The sequence below is a fragment of the Culex quinquefasciatus genome, chromosome 3, assembly GCF_015732765.1.
Source record: "Culex quinquefasciatus strain JHB chromosome 3, VPISU_Cqui_1.0_pri_paternal, whole genome shotgun sequence".
Taxonomy (NCBI): Eukaryota; Metazoa; Arthropoda; class Insecta; order Diptera; family Culicidae; genus Culex; species Culex quinquefasciatus.
In genome coordinates this window covers 168,407,297-168,426,874 of record NC_051863.1, presented here as the reverse complement: position 1 = coordinate 168,426,874, position 19,578 = coordinate 168,407,297, and the positions used below count along the sequence as shown (strand labels likewise).

The following is a 19,578-nucleotide window of genomic DNA, read 5'->3' as shown; positions in this document are numbered from 1 at the left end:
AACAAAACAAAAAAATTATAGAGAGTTTTTCTTTAAAATCTGTAATTTTTTGAACGCAAAAATAGAATAAAACGACTAATTTTATCTAACAATTCCTAGAGCTTCAAAATGGTGCATTGAAATAGTAGTTTTTGCAATTCCGTCGTGAAACTACTTACTTTTGCTGTCATTCTTGAACGACGAAATAGGCTACTTTTCTGTACCAAAAATAACAGAATCGAATAGCAACACTTTTCAAAAAAAATGCTGAAATGTTCTACTTTTCAGCACTCAAATGGGTGCTGAAAAGTTGAACTTTTCAGCACTTGTTTCGAAAAGTAATACTTTTCAACATTTTTTGATTTAAACGATTTATTGACAAAATACATGAAAATTTGACAAAAAATGTCACTCCGTGTGTGTTTTTTGGAATTGCAAAAAATGTTGTATGGAACTCGTTGCAAAACTTGATTTTTTCAGCATTCTTCGTATTTATCCAACTCGGTGAACCTCGTTGGATAAATGTACGACTCGAGCTGAAAAAAATCTCTTTTTGCAACTTGTTGCATAAACTACAATTATGCAACAAGTTGCAAAAAGAATATTTTTTCAGCACGAGTTGTACATTATTAAATTTATGGATAAATACGATGAGTGCTGAGTTTTGCAACAAGTTGCTTACAACATTTTTTGCAGTTCCGAAAACCCCTTTTTGAATGGAACTTTATGTCAAACTGTAGTAAATTAAGTAAATTTACCGTTCAAAACAAAAAATATTGAAAAATGTTACTTTGCGATAGTATTGTTGAAAAGATCAACTTTTCAGCACCCATTTCAGAGCTGAAAAGTAGAACTTTTCGGCACTGGTATTGAAAGGTATTAATTTTCCATTCAGTTATTTTTGATAGGGAAAAATAGGCCGTTGACAGTTTCACAGCGGAATTGCGAACATTTGATTTTGGATTAAAAAAATGATTTTGAAATTTTGTTTGACAATTGTTCGATATTTGTTGCAAAGAGAAAAAAAAAATAACTGCTGGATATTTATCTATGTCCAAACAACCCATGGAAATTTCAGGCAGATTGGTGAGGTGCCCCCTTTTTAATTCCTTAAAACATAAAAAAAACCAATAGGTTTTTCTCTGGAATATGGCTTTAAGTGACTACAAGAAACATAAAAGAATGGGAAAATTACGGAGAAAAGTCAATTTAAAAATTTCAATGTCAAAACGTTGAAAATCAAATTCAAAAACAAATAGCTAAAATTTCGGGAAACGATTTTTCTTAAGCATAGTTAGCTTTTTTGACCCGCCCGTGTGGATCAATCGGACCGCGCTCTGGACTCACAATCCAGAGGTTGCTGGTTCGAATCCCGCGGCGGGCGCTCTAAAATTCTAAGTGTAAATATGGGTATCCGGCGCCGTCGCTCCGTGCCGTACTCTAACACTTAGGAGCCCAGGGCGGCGAAGTCCTTGTAGTTAAAAAGGAAGACACTAGTGGTTGGTACTAGCAATGGTGGCCGACAGCTATAAAGTCAACTACGTTTTAGTTAGCTTTTTTAGGAAACAAAATATAATTTGAATAAATTTTAAATGCAGAACAAAGAAAATCAATTCCGGAGCGCAAACAGCGCACACAATTCCGATATGAAATCTTCATTAGACCATGGGAAAAGAAAGCTCACTCCACACAAAAGTTTCCTCCAAACCGGCCCTCGGATTAGAGTTAGCCAAACTTTGCACCAAAAAAAAAAGCTGAATGAAGAAAAAAAACCTCTCGTTGAAAGAAAAAAGAAGCAAGGAAAATTAATGCCAATCCCAGCCCCAAAGTTGCAGCGAAAGTTTTACTTTTCTTGAGTGTGTGTGTGTGTGTGTGTTTTATCCCTTCATTACGGCTTGCAAGGAAAGTACCCTCGATAAGCAACTTCCTTACTTTGACTTGGTTGGGGGCGGTGGGGACCACCCACGCAACTGTTATGTTACATAAGCCACCCCCGCCGAAAACAAGAGAGAGAGAGAAAGAGAAAGAAAGCCCTGAATTAATTATGCGAAGATAGGATAACCAAAAGGTAAAGGTGAACTATTTGGCTGGCTCCACCCCGAAGCCAAGTGGCCAAAAGAAAGCTTCTTTTTTACGCTTCAATTACCCCAAGTCATGGAGAGCAGGAGCAGGTCGAGACGGTTTGGTTGGTTTCGGCTGGTTCTAGGGGCCCGTAGGGCAAGGATTTGTTTTGATACGCAAAATGGAGAAGGTTGTGGGGCCTAGTTTTCTGATTACCTTCGAAGCATGTAGTTGCCGGTTCCAGAACTGTCATGGCCAAGGGTAGCCACAGGGAACTCACCTGGAAAGAGGAAATTGAAGATAATAAGATAAATCAGTCTTATTTGTAATGTACTCAAGCAGGAGGCATAAAAATAACAGTAATCTTTGGCCTGTCTTAGATTAGTCGTTGTGAGTGAAAAGTGCCATCGGTCACTGTCAAATTTCGTCTAAATATTTTTTTTTTTATCATTAACATTGTTTTGTGTTCCTTTCTCAAAAACAACTTCTCTTCTTTATGGTTCGCCACCTTTCAAAGAAAAACCTTACGGTAGACCAATTCCGTCACCTTCCTGCTTTCTTGGAAAAGCTCACAATGAATAATTAATGGTCAGCAAGCGTGCCAAACAAACAACAACAAAGACTACCAGTATCCATCGCCATCATGAAAAAAAAAAATCTGCAAAAAAAAGACCTTATAAACAATTCTCAAGAAGGACACGGCGCCGTGGTTCCCAAAAATGGCACCTTGGCCGGCCACCATTTGTCGGCGTGTGAAAGTGTGACGGAGGCGGGAGCGCAAAATTCTTGAAAGTGATCACCGGTGCGAAAAATCCAACATTACAGGCTATCGGGGGCACGACAAAAGCAGCGAAATCGTTAATTAAGTTAAATCTTGCGTGGTGGAATTTTGCAGACGGGTGAGTCACAGTTACTGGCACCTTTTGGCTAGGGAGGGAAATTGGAGAGAGATCGATGAAGACAAAAGCAGAACAAACCGAAATCATTGTTTAATGTTAAGAATTTATTTGATAATCTATAGAATACCTGGAAGCTAAGCTTGATTAAGATATTCTACCCATCTTAATCAAGCTTAGCTTTCAGGTATTCAGGAATTGATTCATTATCCAAAAAAAACTATGATCATAATTTTCTTTTTAGCAACACAGCTAAAAAAGTAGTAATCCAGCTGCATGTAAAAGACCTGGGTGTAAAATAAATATTGCATTATTTTATGCAATGTTATGTGATTTTACACCCTGAAATATGTAGCCCATCAGTATGGGAAACCTACTTGGCCGAAATGTCAAGCCCATATACGCGTTTATCCTTACAACTTTCCATCGGTCTGATGGCCGAGTGGGCTAAGGCGCCAGTCCTTACGGTTGGCGGTGGGTTTGAATCCCGTCGGTTGCAACTTTTTTTTTGTGTTTGCAAAAATTGTACATGCAGTGTGTAATATTAAGTGTTTATTTTGACGAAGGTGATGTGCATGCTTTTGCATACGATTTTACCATCGGATTTTTTGCTGTGAACATAGGAGTTGCCCCGACCCCTCTTCGGGTAAATTTTGTCCCTAATCACGAACCCGAGGTCCGTTTTTTGATATCCCGTGACGGAGGGGCGGTACGACCCCTTTTATTTTTCAACATGCAAAAAAGAGATGTTTTCAAATAATTTGCAGCCTGAAACTGTGATGAGATAGAAATTTGGTGTCAAAGGGACTTTTATGTAAAATTGGACGCCCGATTTTTTTACCTACTCAGAATTAAAAAAAATCGTATTTTTCATCGACAAAAACACTTAAAAAGTTTTAAAAACTCTGTCATTTTCCGTTAATAAACTGTAATTTTTTTTGGAACGTGTCATTTTAAGGGAAAATTGTATGTATTGTATGTACTTTTCGAATCTACACTAACCCAGAAGGGTCATTTTTTTCATTTACAACAAAATTTTCATATTAAAATTTCATGTTTTTTCTAACATTGTAAGGTTATTTTTTAGAGTGTAACAAGGTACTACAAAGTTGTAGAGCAGATAATAACAAAAATTGTGATATATAAACATAAGGGGTCTGCTAACTATCGCGAATTATCGTGGTTCACACAGAAAAAAAAGTTAAATTTTGAAAGGTTGAAAATTTGGTAGGTTGTATATTACCTTTTTTTGAGTAATAGTATTTAAAAAATGGTAAAAATGTGAACCTAATGAAAATTCACAAAAAACTAATGATGATTCATCAAATTCTGGTGCAATATTACACTTTTTTTACACAAAATCTGTCATCATTTCCTGATGAATATTACCATCATTTTTTTCTGTGCATTTTCAAGTTATATGTATTTCTAGTGAGTCCATGTGGGGATTTCTCGGGATTTTTGCAAAACCGGTAAATCTCGAATCACGGGATTTTTTTAGATTTTGTCTCGTTTTTTCCGAAAATGAATAAAACAAAAAATTTGGACTTGAAATTAAGACTTGGTTGTAAAAATAGTGCAACAGTTTAAAATTTAAGTGTACTGATTCGCAAATGCCTAGATTTAGCATATTTCTAAGTATTTTTGTAATATTTTGAATAGATTGAGTATTATATTTACGTAGATATATTTTTAATTATAAATAGGAAACTTTTTAAGAAACGGCATCTTGGTGGAATCAGAACAAATGTGACGAATTGGGACAGCTGTTGAAACCATATTTTTTGCACAATATTATGATATTTTTAATTGATTAAGGTTAAAGACTGTTTCTATTCAGAATATAGTCCAAATTGACCTCGATTGATATGTTAAACCTTTCAGACCTGAAATATGAAAAAATAGCTAATGATTGAAAAAATATTTTTTAGACCATACAATAATAACAGGCTAGTTACGAATATTTCAATTTTTGAGTCAGGCCTGAAAGGGTTTAATAAAATAAAAAAATAATTTCAAAAATATTTGTTGTAAATTCAACACTTTGATCAAACTCAATATGATCAAATATAATTTTCATTGTTACCTGAAATTATAAAAAAATATTTGTAAGAAAATTATTTTATCCTAATTACATTGGTTAACAAATGTGGATACTTAAAAATCCTTAGTACATCAAAATACATGAAAAAAAAATCCTCTTAACTGTCTATTAACTTATTAACAGTTAGTGATTATCTACTAATTCTATGATTTCAAGCTTTAAAATGTATTGAAAATTGGTGTTTATTACAATCTCAAACTTATCTCGGGATAACGGAAATTTACGGGATTGAAAAATGTGTTTTCCCATTTCCCGCAAATTAAAATCCCCATTTGACGCCTTAGGGTTTTCACTATTTTTCTTTTAATTTTTTTTTAGATTTATAAATTTTTCATGAAGGATACAAAACATACATACCCTAGGAAAGAGTGAAATTGATAGCTTAAAGATATCTCTGTAAAATGAAAAATACAAATAAATTCATTCATTGAGCTTACATAAATAACGAAAACATTGCTAAACATGATTATGAGTAGAATTTGTAAAAAAAATCGCTCCCCAAAATTGGTTTAGAAACTAAAAATTATATATTTGTATCAAATAAAAAGCATTAAAAAGTTCAAAAGAAAAACACAGCACACACAGTAATGGTTTTTTTCACGAAAGTGAATAAACTGCAACATTTTTATTTTAAAATTTGCGAGTACACAGCAAAAAATCCGATGGTAAAATCGCATGCAAAAGCATGCACTTCACCTCCGTCAATATAGACACTTAATATTACACACAATTTTTGCAAACACCAAAAAAAGTTGCAACCGGCGGGATTCAAACCCAGCACCAACAGTAAGGACTGGCGCCTTAGCCCACTCAGCTATCAGACCGATGTAAAGCTGAAAGGATAAACGCATATATGAGCATGACATTTCGGTCAAGTAGGTTTCCCATACTGATGGGCTACATATTTCAGGGTGTAAATTTACATAAAATTGCATAAAATAATGCAATATTTAAGTCTCACCGAAATCAAAAACAAGAATTTCGAACAAATAAAGTTAAATAAAATCATACCATCACCGCTATCTTGGATCTAAAAATTTTCAATCACTTTAGAAAAGTTTAGGAGTCCTTCTTAAGCTTTACAACAAAACATAGACAATGAAACAACTTTTTTTCGTATCCGAAGTGAAACTTTTCCAAGATCTTGAATAATCGAGTCTGGCCTGTAGTAGAAAACTGTGGAGCCTGACATCAATCTCAACTCATCCTAAAGTCTGTCAATTAGAACCAAGATGTTTTATGTTGAGCATTGCCAGAAACTTTTTTACTTCTATTGTATTTATTTCTCGAGGTATTTCAGCAGAGCTTGAGCTCGAGCACAATTTCAGCAAAATCCACGAATTTCTAAAGGATAAACATTGAATTTGCCCTGATTAATTTGGGAATACAGTTAAGGGCAACATAATAATAAAAACAAAAAAATGATCATCACACTACAATCACCATAATCAATTTGCTCACTTTTCGGAGGTCATTTCCAGTCCGTTTCGTCGACTTCAGATGCACAAACGGGCCGTTCAATAATCATGATACCAAAAATGATACCCATCTAGCACACATTAAGTGCCTTCGTTAATGTTTGCAATTTACTCGGAAATGGCTTTTTATCTGCCCTACCAGAAATCTGCAGGCAGCCAGCAAATTCCGGAGCAGATTTCGGACCACCAACCGAGAAACAAGCCAAATGATAACGACGACCGAGGCCGTTGTGTGTTGCTTCCCGGACGCCTGAATTTATGTACACTTTCAACTCAACAACACACACCATATCTTCTTATCGGCCTTCACGGCCTGCCGAACCCTCCGAATAGTGGTGGTGGTGGGCTTCTGGTTCTAGTCTCCAACGCAAATTCCACCGGGACGGGAACGGTCTTATCAATATTTCAGTGCCCACACCACAAGGAAGACATCATGTATCGGCGTGGTAGGGTGTATCTTTTTTGAATTTTCAAGGCAGGCAAGGTGAAGGCACACATCGTGACCACCCTACAATTTTCTGGATTTATTTTTGGCCCAAAACAAGCAAGCAAGGGCCATATCAAGCCATCGAAGCGCATCGATTTCTGATTTTCGTTGTCCTTTTGGGCAACGAACCGTGTGGGCCATGATACCGCGCGGCCAAATTCGACAACATGTTTATGATTTATTTAGGCTAGACCCAAATTTGCCAAAAATGTGGCGGGTCGGCTGTTTGGTTTCAGCCGCTCTTTAAAATTAATAAAAAATTGTTGATACAAATCCTTCCTGGAAGATTCGTAGATTCGAAAAACCGAATTAGCACCTCAATTCCAAGTACCGTAACTTCCCGGTTGCCCTTTGCCTCAGCGCTTTTAATGACCCAACTGCAGCTGCAATCTGTGAGAAGTCAAAACAACTCTCACCTTGGCGCGAGTCGACTTCTCTAGAGGTGGACCTCCCAGAGTGGTATCGCTATAAAAGCTGGGATAGTTCAGCGCATAATTGCCGCCCTTATCCTTGTGGAGGGTACGGAGTGGATGCTGAGTGATACAAAAATCTTTTTTGCCTTGGTCGCGAACGCACTGTGAGTAAATCTGGTTCCACAAGGTGTCAACACTTATTTAGTTAGGTACTGCTAAAATTTTGACTAAATTTTCTGGATTTAACCCACAGTGCTCAATCACAGCGAAAACAGACTGCCCGGACTCCCCATTTTAAATGTGTGAGTTTTCGTTTTTCGCCGACTTTCTCAGGCCACTCGAGGAAATCAAACGGGACCGCCTGTAGAAAAGGTGTCCAACTCCGATAGCCATCTCCGCCTGGTACGTGTGTATGAGTGTTTGATTGTTGTTGTCTGCTGGTCAAGAGGCCAGCACGAGACACACCAAAGAATCAAGCCAACAGAGAGAAGACAGAAAAAAAGCAACTCTTCCAAAATATATGTTTTTATGCGTCATAAAGAACGTCCCACGCGTCCCGCGCCAAGCCTTGGACTTTATGTGAATTGCTTTATCAGCGTTTGGACGGAGGAAGAAGCAGCAGCCACGGCAAACGAACGAGAATGGTGACCGCGCGAGAATACCTGGAGCATTTTTGACGTTAGGAGCACGCTGATGGCTGCGTGGTGCATTCCAGAGTGGGGGTCCCGGTTCCTGGGAACTCCAGGGCAGCCATTGTTGAGTTACTTCCACACGCTGTAAATCATACAGCGAGAGTGTCGGTTGGGGGTCTTTAATTTGGGGCATTATTTATTGTGTTTTTAAGGTTCGGGTTGATTTTTTGTAAGGATTTCTCAAAGTATCTTTGTTGTGAGGTTAACGCCTTTAAGGGGAGATTTTAATAATTTTGGACAAATGTTGAAATATTTTTTTAGTTTCAAGCTTTTTCTTTTTCAATCTTTTAACCTTTGCAAATTTGAGTAAGTTTTTTCTCACTCTTGGTCATCGTTTAGTTAACAACAGAAATTTTAATGGAATAAAAGTTGTTGAAATATTGTGTTGCTGATATAACACTTAACAAATATACCGATTTCAGCATTCCGGTATTGAACGTTTATTTTGCGCAATTTTTGATGCGACCTGTTGTGAAAATGCATACAAAATCCGGAGCTAAAAAACTAAAAAAGGAGAAACATTTCATGCAGATAGAAATCCAAACAATCAAATGTAATTTTTCTGACTTGATTTTCATTTTTGGTATGTCTTGGCATATTAAAAAATATTTTGGAAGGCTCAACCCTGCCATGATTTAAAAGTTCATCAACAAATTAAATATTTTTGGATATTAGGGTTTGGAGGCAATTTAGTACCGCCAGGGGAACATTAGCCGTAGCATATGAGCAATATGGGTATCAAACTACTTTTTTTTTCATATTGGAAATGAAAATGGACATTGGGACAAAGATGGCTACAAACGAAACACAAAAAAAAATATTTTTTTTTTTTCGTTGTCCATTTTTTGATTGTTGAGATTCAGTATGACCCCTAAATTGTTCTAAAGTGATTTAGAATTTTTAAATCCAAGATGGCGGCCAAAATGGCGGTGATGAAATATTGAAACAATGCATTATTTAAACTTAATATGCTATAAACCAGTCAAATTTGATTAAAATGGAGTCGCAAAACTCAATTTTGATGTTAAAAGTAAGAAAATAAAAAACAAATACCGCAACAAAATTTTTGATTCGATTATCCGAAGTTCCATACAAACCTTCGGATAATCGAAACATTGGATGATTGAGGCTTCGGATAATCGAGTCTGGTCTGTTATCACTGGAACGCCCAACGCATGTCCAACTTACACGGACGCCCAAGCCTCCCAAAAAAGGTGGAACGGTAACTTCAACTCGCTGGTTCTCGGGCCTAACTCAACCAATCAAGATGATTCTTCTTTCCAGTGATTTGTTAGGATGTCTAGATGATTCTAGAACTTTGCAGAACTTAATTTAAACAAATTTGTAACATCTTCGACCGAAAACATCGTTGCACCTTTTTTAAAAAGACGCGGAGGCGAATTTTCGGCGATTTTTTTTACACGCGAAAAAAAAAGTTGGAACGATGTTCTTGATCACAAAAATTTCAGATTTGATCAAATTAAGTCCTGCTAAGTTCTAGAATCATAAATACATCCTAAAAAATCACCGGAAAGAAGAATCATCTTGATTAGTTGAGTTATGCCCGAGAATCAGCGAGTTGAAGTTACCGTTCCAACTTTTTTGAAGCCTTGGGCTTTGGAATGTTATAGAATAGAGGGGATTTTAAAATCTTTGTTCAATGTACTTTGTCATATTGGTCATGTGTAACATAACAACCTGCACCTATTTTATAAACCAATAAACAACTACCAATATACACATAACACCAAAAATAAAAAAAAACGTTACTTAATCCACCCTTAGGTGGTTGGCGCCTTCCTCACATTTAAAGGGTGCTATCCAAAATGCAAAAAGTGCGTAAATTACACTTAAGTGCTTATAACTTTTGATAGGATATTCAGATCTTCAATGTCTTGGACGCGTTGGAAAGGTCTTTTGAATACCTTTCTGAAAATGTATAGCATGACGGGTTTTTGAAGTACTTAACTAAACTGCATAATTTTTAATAGCGACTTATGGGACCTCAAGACGGATCGAATGACGCCAAAACGGACAAAATCGGTTCAGGCAATATCGAGATAATCGAGTGACAATTTTTTGATCAACATCCCACCACACACACAGACATTTGCTCAGAATTTGATTCTGAGTCGATAGGTATGCATGAAGGAGGGTCTGGGAGGTCTAATTGAGAAGATCATTTTTCGAGTGATTTTATAGCCTTTCCTCAGTAACGCGAGGAAGGCAAAAACAGTTCAGATACGATTATCCGAAGCCTCGAAAAACCGAAGTTACGATTGTCAGAAGGTTTGTATGGATCTTTGGATAATCGAATCACCAAATTTTTTTTTCGAACATATTTTTGTTTCGTAATTAGTAATTTTCTTGTTATTAAACATGAAATTCGAGTTCTGCGTCCCCATTTAAGTCAAATTTAAAAAAGTTGATTGCCTATGAAATAACAAAATGTTTTTTTTTTTTTTCAATATTTTATTACGTAGCGTACACATTAAAAACAATCATGATGATATTACATCGGGGAGGGGTATATCTTTTCTTTTAGAAAAATTATAGATTAAATTTTCAAAAGGTCCTATCTGAATAGGAAACCCATGGCTTGTTTTGAGAAAATATACTCTAGAAATGTGTAATTTTACCATTGCAAATGTCAAATGTGTAATTTTACCATATTATCACTTTTTCAGTCTAAATTGAGGTAAAGTTACATCATAGAAGAGGTAATATTCAACCTTCTAACCCACCTTCAAAATTTACACATTTTTTGCCTTTCTTGCCAGAGATAGAGCTATATTAGTCCCGGCTCGTAGAAGTTACAGCGGTTTTAAAAATAAAAAAGTTGAAAAAATAGGTTTTTTGATGATTTTTGCAATTTCTATATGACAGACTTGATTTTTCAGTCTCGAAAATATTTTTACCGGAAAGCTCGTCCAATTTCCCATAAGTTTGTCTTTGACCACATTGCAATTGGATGTATGGGCTTACAGATATAAGCTAATTACATTGCTCATAACTGAAAACATAATATTTTTTCAGTGTAGTATAGTAACCTGGATTTAGTAACCTAGTTTTAGCCTATATCTGTAAGCCCATACATCCAATTGAAATGTGGGCAAAGACAAACTTATGGGAAATTGAACGAGCTTTCCGGTAAAAATATTTTCGAGACTGACATATCAAGTCTGTCATATGAAAATTGCCAAAAACCATAAAAAAACCTATTTTTTCAACATTTTTATTTTTAAAACCGCCTTAACTTCACAAGGATTGGACTTAGGACAATGGTCAATATGGAGACTTTTATGTAAAATTGTCTGGAGAATCGATTCCCGTATTCGGCTTTTGAAAAATTTTACGTTTAGAGCACTTTTCAAAAAAAAAGTTTCAGTAAATGATGTTTGTATTTTTTTAGGTGAGTTGCTCCACCCTGCATTTTTTGTAAGTTTTTTTGTAACATCTTAGGCTACTTCACAAAAATTTTGAACGAAAACAAATCGTGGGGACACCTTCAAATTTGACTTTTAAACTTAAATATCAAAAATCTCGTAAAAGTGGAGTGTTTTTTTCTTTCAGTGTATTTTTATCGGAAAGCCCGTCAAATTTCCTACAAGTTTGTCTTTGACCACTTTTTGATACGATTCAACGGCTTCGAGATACAGCAATATTTGAATTACGAAAAAAACATTTCAAACACTTACGCCCTTCTCAAATGTCATTATCGAGTGTAACTGGCTCCATATACACAAAAATGGCTTATATATGCATAGGATAACATGTCTACAAAGTTTCATTGAAATCGGAGAGGGTCGGGAACAAAAGTACCTACCTAAAAAAATCCTAATTTGAGCTGGAATTACTCTCATACTAAAGCTAGATAATCAAAAATAGGACAAGATTAAAAAATAAATATTTTTTCGTAATTTGATTATCCGAAGTAAAATTTCCGAGGCTTGCTTAAAATAAGCTCCACAACTAGAGGGTGACGATTCTCGAGATTTTCAATTACCCAGGAATTGAGGGTTGAATTTGGCAATATCCCGGGAATTTCCGGGACCCGGGAGTTTTACTAGGCCAATAGTGGGAAAATTTAAAATAAAAGTAATAAATTTGTTTCTTTTCAAAAATACAGTTAAAATTAATTCATACTTATTCGTTATATTAAGTATCCTCATTATTTTGAGGAACGAAATAGTTTACTATAGTAATGTTAACGCATTTTAATTCGCACTGAGTAATTTTTCAACATGATAAAATAACGATTCAAAACAACAATTTAAACTTGATTTGTCCTTTAAAATAAAAACAATACAAAAAAAAACATTACATGAAATTTTCATTTCTGGGGTGTTACTGTTAAGTATCTTTTAAGGTAATTTTGGGTCCAAATTTTTTTGGCTTCTCTCAATTATAGTTATTGGAATTTTTGACAAATTAAAATTAATGGTTTCTGAACAGGAAGATTAGAGAAGCATTAGTTTGTTCTAACTTGATCATCGAACATTAAACATCCAATGTTCCAAACAATTTTGAATTTTTCAAATAATTTTCTGATCCGTTTATATAATTTTGCTTAAATACTTATACGTTTCAGATTGCCTGGAAGTCTCTAACGAATTTTCCGGGAATCGAGAGGTCCAAAAATGGTCGATTTCCCGGGAAATCCCGCTCGTCACCCTCTATCCACAACACGGAAAAATATATTTTTCTAGGTTGAGGAAGAAAAAATCATGCAAAATTGTTAAATACAAATGTTAAGATCTCTCGAAACGAAAAAATATTAATGAAACTTAAGCAAAAACTAATTCAAAGGATCACTCAAAATAAGACTATATTTTGAATTAAAAAATGAATTTAAAAAAAATATTTCAACCGTAAAAGAATATTATTAAAAGAGCAATTCTCTGAGATTTCGATTATTCGATTTTTTTTGTATTTTTTAATCCGGCTGAAACTTTTTTGGTGCCTTCGGTATGCCCTAAGAAGCCATTTTGCATCATTAGTTTGTCCATTTAATTTTCCATACAAATTTGGCAGCTGTCCATACAAAAATAATATGTGAAAATTCAAAAATCTGTATCTTTTGAAGGAATTTTTTGATCGATTTGGTGTCTTCGGCAAAGTTGTAGGTATGGATATGGACTACACTGAAAAAAAAGAAACACGGTAAAAAAAATTGGTGATTTTTAATTTAACTTTTTGTCATTAAAACTTGATTTGCAAAAAAAAAATATTTTTAATTTTTTTTATTTTTTGATATGTTTTAGAGGACATAAAATGCCAACTTTTCTGAAATTTCCAGAATGGGCTAAACATCTTTGACCGAGTTATGATTTTTTGAATCAATACTGATTTTTTCAAAAAATCGAAATATTGGTCGCAAAAATTTCTCAACTTCATTTTTCGATGTAAAATCAAATTTGAAATCAAAAAGTACTTAAGTGAATTTTTGATAAAGTGCACCGTTTTCAAGTTATAACGATTTTTAGGTAACTTTTTTGAAAATAGACGCATTTTTTATTTTTTTAAATTAGTGCCCATGTTTGCCCACCTTTGAAAAAAATATTTTTGAAAAGCTGAAAAAATTCTCTATATTTTGCTTAATTGAACTCTGTTGATACGACCCATAGTTGCCATGCAAAGGTTAAAAAATAGGAAAATTGATGTTTTCTAAGTCTCACCCAAACAACCCATCATTTTCTAATGTCGATATCTCAGCAATTGATGGTCCGATTTACAATGTTAAAATATGAAACATTCGTGAAATTTTCCGATATTTTCGAAAAAAATATTTTCAAAAATTTAAAATCAAGACTAACATTTTAAACGGGCCAAACTTTCAATATTAAAAAAAAACCCAAAACCATGTTCCGACGATTTTTTTTTTAACAGCATCATCCCGGTACAAGAATCTAAGATTTTCAAAAAAGTGTTCACGAGGTTTATGGAAGGTGAAAATTTTATGTCAAAGGGGCTGTTATGCAATATTTATACTTTTATAGCCATTGAAAACCCAAAAGGGATTTTTTTCATTTAGAGCATTGCAGATTCCAAAAGTACAGTCATCCCAAATATTCGGGACACCCAAAAACTCGGAACACTTTTGTGATAATTTGTCAATAGTATGCCAAAGCAACTTTTCTGTCTACCCTACCTTTTTAGGACCTTTTTATCAACATTTTCTTGCTATTTCACTAGCAAAAGAGATCTTTTTTTAACAAAACATAAAAATATTTTTTTCCGAAGCTGAACCGTTCAGAGTTTATGGGAAGACCAAGGAAACTTACAAAAACGGGTTCAGAGAAAAAAAAAATGTCAACGCTGTCGATACAAAAAGAGAACATTGAATTCTCCTTTCCTATAATCAAATTTCAGTCAATTAACGGACACGTTGCGAGCTGAACACTACAATCCGCTGTAATCCCCACACGCCAACTGCCCCAAGGGAGCAGTGCATTTCGCACATCCCACCGAAGCGTAACGCAAGTCACGTAACGCGCGCGCAGTCCAAATCCCACGGCACCGCACACTGCAACCTGACATCGAAAACCCGCAAAACACACTTCAAAAGACACAATCGGTGGCCTTGGTCCCGGTGAAGATCCCCGCAATCTGGTCGTTGGGGGGCGGTTTCGTATAGGATTGTCCTGCGGAGACGCTGACAGTGTAAGTTTATAACTTTGCAAGCTGAGCGCGCCCAATGAATAACATCACCTAATCAATCAAGCCATCAATCACGAGGTCGTTAGTTCCGCTAAATATTCAACACGCCACGGTTGAACGGCAAAGTGTCCGGCGACTGCTGGTTGTCGCGTTCTGGCGTGCCACAATCCACGATGGCGACGATTGACGGAATGCTGAGGGTACAGTACTGAGGCAAGCTAGCAGGACGACACGACGAGCCGGCGTAGATCTCCATCAATAGATTAACCGCGCGCTCTCTGTGGCGTGCCACACCGGACAAGACGAATACGTGTGAACGATGGAGAAGTGCGTGTCCCAGCAGATGTACACCGATAGAAAGTCAACTCAGCTTGTGCATACAGTCGACATAAATCTACACGGAACAATTTTTCACAGTGCCCGCAGGGAGTAGTGGCGCCAACGGATTCAAGTGCGATGCTACCGTTTGCAGCTCGTAATAACAACATCGTTGTTGACCAGACTGTAAACTAGCGAAGAACGATTGGCGAAAAAAGATCGGGGAGGACTACCGAGCTACGTCTGAAGCAGGTTTGTGCCCGGGAGCGAACGAATCGAATCGAAGTCAGAAACAACAGAAGCAGCGCAATGCAGTGTGTCGGTCTCGGGCTGAACTTGACCCTTTGAACTCTGGTGCACATGTTGCAGTCGCCAGCATATATGGGGAGTTTGGGGTGGAGCGATGGACACAATAAGCTGGAGCTAGATGTGAAGAAGAAGCTGCCGGCACGTGGAATGAATCTGAAATTAGGTTGAAGTTGGAAGTAGAGTAGTGAACGAATGAAAGATTGAATCGTTATTTATCACTACTAATAATCGAGAACTGCGGACTTCCCCATGGACCTAATCCTTCATAGCTAGCTCCCACCAACGAACTCTAAATCACTCAACCTCGTCCAACGCGACATTTTCTCCAGTGAACCGTAATTTTCCGTCGGAGCGCTATCGCGCTGCCGCAGATCTGGACGTGCCTCCGGCCACGCATAATCCGACTCCCACAGCGGGACGGACCGTTTGACGACCTGTACCTTAACAGCCGAGGTATTATGCCATCAAAAAGCTCCGACAAAAGGGACCTTGCCGCGGTGGCAACTCATTCAGATTTATGTTAATATTCAATCCGCGTCGTACGACGAGGGGGTGGACGCATTTAACCCCTGCACGATAATCCCCCGTTGGTCCAGTCCGCCTAAACGGAACGATCCCGAAGAACACCGGATGCAAAAGGACAAACTTCAATATAGATGGGGAAACCTCTCGTACATAACGGCGCACTTTTTTTCTTCTTTCTCGTTCTTCCTCCCGGCCGGATTACGGGTTATGGTCCAGCGCCTGCTCAACAATGCTTTGTGTGGCCGACGATAAATATTTTCCAGAGCACGACTCTGGACGCGGCACAGGTTTCAAGCAGAGGAATTGTCTTGTTTCGTAATCGCCTTAAAAGTGGCGTGGAGCTGCTGCTGCTGCTGCTCAACAAAGTGGCTTGCCGCGTTGTGCAAACATCCCGCAAGCTTCCGGTGGTGGTGGACGGTGGACAGGAACGGGGAGGGGCGAGACCAAGGGACTGTCGTCTAGCAATTAATTTATAATCATTAATGCATCAAACGTGTTTCTAGTTGATGTGGCGCCGACGCGTTTGTCAGCGGCGACAAAGCTAGGCCAGCACTTGTTTTTTTTTTGTTTTTCAATTTTCTAAGTAAGTTTAATCCAGAAAAGTTATGGCAATAGTTTTTGAACTTGAAATATCGAAGATATTTTAAGAACAAACATGATGATGATGATATAAGCACGAGTCGTGAATTATTTAACGAGGTTCTACGAGTTAAATGAATACAATTAGTGTTAAAAAAGAAGAATTTCGCCACGAGTTGCATGACAGTTTTTAAAATTCGGATGAAAAAATTGGAATAACTTTTTGAAGTTACAGTTTATTGTTACCCCAAACTAAAACAGTGTTGAAAAATATAACTTATAAGCAATGAAAAGTTGATCTTTTCAACATTAAAATGAGTTTTATAATGAACTTTTCAGCTTTGTTAGTTTTACCGATGGCAAGAAGACAAAAAAAATTTACAAGCCATGGTGTTGACATTTAAATCTAAAAAGTTTTTGCCTTCCTCGCCTTACTGAGGAAAGGCTATAAAATCACTCGAAAAACGAAATTCATAATTTGACCTGCTAGACCCACCTTCATGTATATCTATCGAATCAGAATCCAATTCTGTCTGGGTGTGTGGTGGGATGTTGATCACACAAATTTGCACTGGATTATCTCGGCACTGGCTGAACCGATTTGGACCGTATTGGTCCCATTCGATCCGCCTTGGGGTCCCATAAGTCGCTATTGAAAATTACAAAGTTTAGTTAAGAACTTCAAAAGTTATGCTAAAAAAACGATTTTAACAAAAATCCGGAAGATTGTAAAAAGGGTGGTTTTTGTAAAAAAACCCCGTCATGTTAAACATTTTAGAAAGGTATTGAAAAGACCTTTCTAACCCTATCAAAAGTTATCAGCACTTGAGTGTTATTTAGGCACTTTTTGAGCCCGGATCATAGATATTTTGATGAAAACGCTGTCCGGATCTAACATGCGACCTGTCGTTGGATAGGTAATCAAAAGACCATTTCAACGAGTTCAAAAAATTGAAAATTTTACAACCCTATCAAAAGTTCTACCGACATTTTACTTCCTCATCCGATGGAAGGTTGGAGCAGATGGGAATCGAACCCAGAATCATCCGCTTGTGAGCACATATGTGCCCTGAATTATGAAGATCTGACTACCCAGTCTGATGTTATGAATAATGAGTCAAATTGATAGAACACTGAAAGGTCCGCCCTTTGAAATCTATTTTGGATAGAATTACCCTCTTAATGTGAGGAAGGCATCAACCGCCTAAGGGTGGATAGTAACGTTTTTAAAATACATGTGACACCTGCCCAGTTGTTTTAATTTCGATGCCTCTGTGCTCCCTTATGCTAACTATATAGGAAAACCAGCCAGCTTAGTACAAGAGAGCACAGAGGCATCGATTTATAATTATTAATTTTTAAAACATCAACATCAAACGAATTGATGATATTTTTTTTTTTGATGAAAAAAACTTTTTTTTAGTTCTTTTCAGTGGAATTTCACAAAAAATCAAAATATTTTTTATTGATATTTTTTTCTTTAAAGTATTGAAGTTCATCAGAAAATATAAATCTACCCCTTGTTTTCTTGATTTAATAGAGATATTTTTTCAAACTCTATATTAAGAGTAGGATTAATTAGTTTTTAAGCAAATCATAATCATAATCATAATTTATCAATACATAATTTTATTCTAGTTCTTCAAAAACGCACTTATAAACTAATAGGAATTATGATCAGAATAAAATTTAGGCAAAAAGATTATTTTAAATTATAATTTAATAAAGAACGTTTTAATTTTTTAACCGAAGAGCACCCTTATTTTAAAATAAAATGCATCATTTTAAAGTTATTCAGCAATTCCATTTGAAAAGAGCCTAAACCGAAAAAAAAGTTCTCCAATCGGGCTCAAAATTTTTCTGGGGTTCCTCGGCCAAAATAATTAGACCCGTATTTTTTGTTTGGCCATTAGGGTGACCTACATCTTGCTAGAGTGGTTCGAAAAATGGCAATTTTCGTCATTTTTCGCAAAAATCACTTTTTTCGAAAAATCATATCTCCGCGCCATTTCATCCGATTTTAGCTGTCTTAGACGCAAAAGAAAGGTGATGAGTTTGGCTATTTGAGAAAATAGTAAAAAGTTCCAAAAATCTAGATTAACAATTGAAAAAGTCGTTTGAAAACTTAAAATGGCGTTTTGACCGTGTCTGGACCAAAGAGCCTATGTCTGAAAATATTTTTATCGGATTTCTCGGAAAATTTCACATAATATATCAAAAAATTGGCGACGTCGAACCGTACGTTTCCAAGATATGATTTTTCGAAAATAAAAACTGAGTTTTTCGACGCGCCACGCGCAAAAACCGGAAAATGACAAAATCGGCAAAAAATCAACTTTTTTCACTAAAACCGCGATAATTTAAAAATTTCAGCGATGACCTATACATGTCTGGGTGCGTCTTTTAATTACGAAAATTTTGAGACCCGTCCGAGACCGTCATTTTCCTGTTTTTGCGCGCGGCGCGTCAAAAAACCTAGTTTTAATTTTCAAAAAATCATATCTCGGAAACGTACGGTTCGACATCGCCAATTTTTTGATATATCATGTGAAATTTTCCGAGGAATCCGATAAAAATATTTTTAGACATAGGCTCTTTGGTCCAGACACGGTCAAAACGCCATTTCATGTTTTCAAACGACTTTTTCAATAGTTAAGCTAGATTTTTGGAACTTCTTACTATTTTTCCCAAATAGCAAAACTCATCACCTTTCTTTTGCGTATAAGACAGCTAAAATCGGATGAAATGGCGCGGAGATATGATTTTTTGAAAAAAGTGGTTTTTGCGAAAAATGACGAAAATTGCCATTTTTCGAACCACCCTAGCAAGATGTAGGTCACCCTAATGGCCAAACAAAAAAATACGGGTCTAATTATTTTGGCCGAGGAACCCCGGAAAATTTTTGAGCCCGATTGGAGAACTTTTTTTTCGGTTTAGGCTCTTTTCAAATGAAATTGCTGTATTATCATTTTATGCTTACTTATGGTAAAGTCATCAATAAATATTTTTGTTTTTTTTTTAATTGTCGATTTCTGAAAATATTTTTGCTGAGCTGAGGAATTTTTTGATTATTTTCG

General features: G+C 36.2%; 1 protein-coding gene across 5 annotated transcripts in view; it reads right to left on the bottom strand.

The window, feature by feature from the left end:
• LOC6040591 (bifunctional heparan sulfate N-deacetylase/N-sulfotransferase) overlaps positions 1-19,578 on the bottom strand; it is a 366,151-nt gene that overhangs the window by 285,312 nt on the left and 61,261 nt on the right. The window contains exon 2 of one of the 5 annotated variants that reach the window (XM_038266169.1): positions 2,257-2,320. The exons of the other annotated variants lie outside the window; for them this stretch is intronic. The gene's annotated coding sequence lies outside the window, so the exon portion shown is untranslated. The remainder of the gene's footprint in view (positions 1-2,256; positions 2,321-19,578) is intronic. 5 annotated transcript variants of the gene reach the window in all.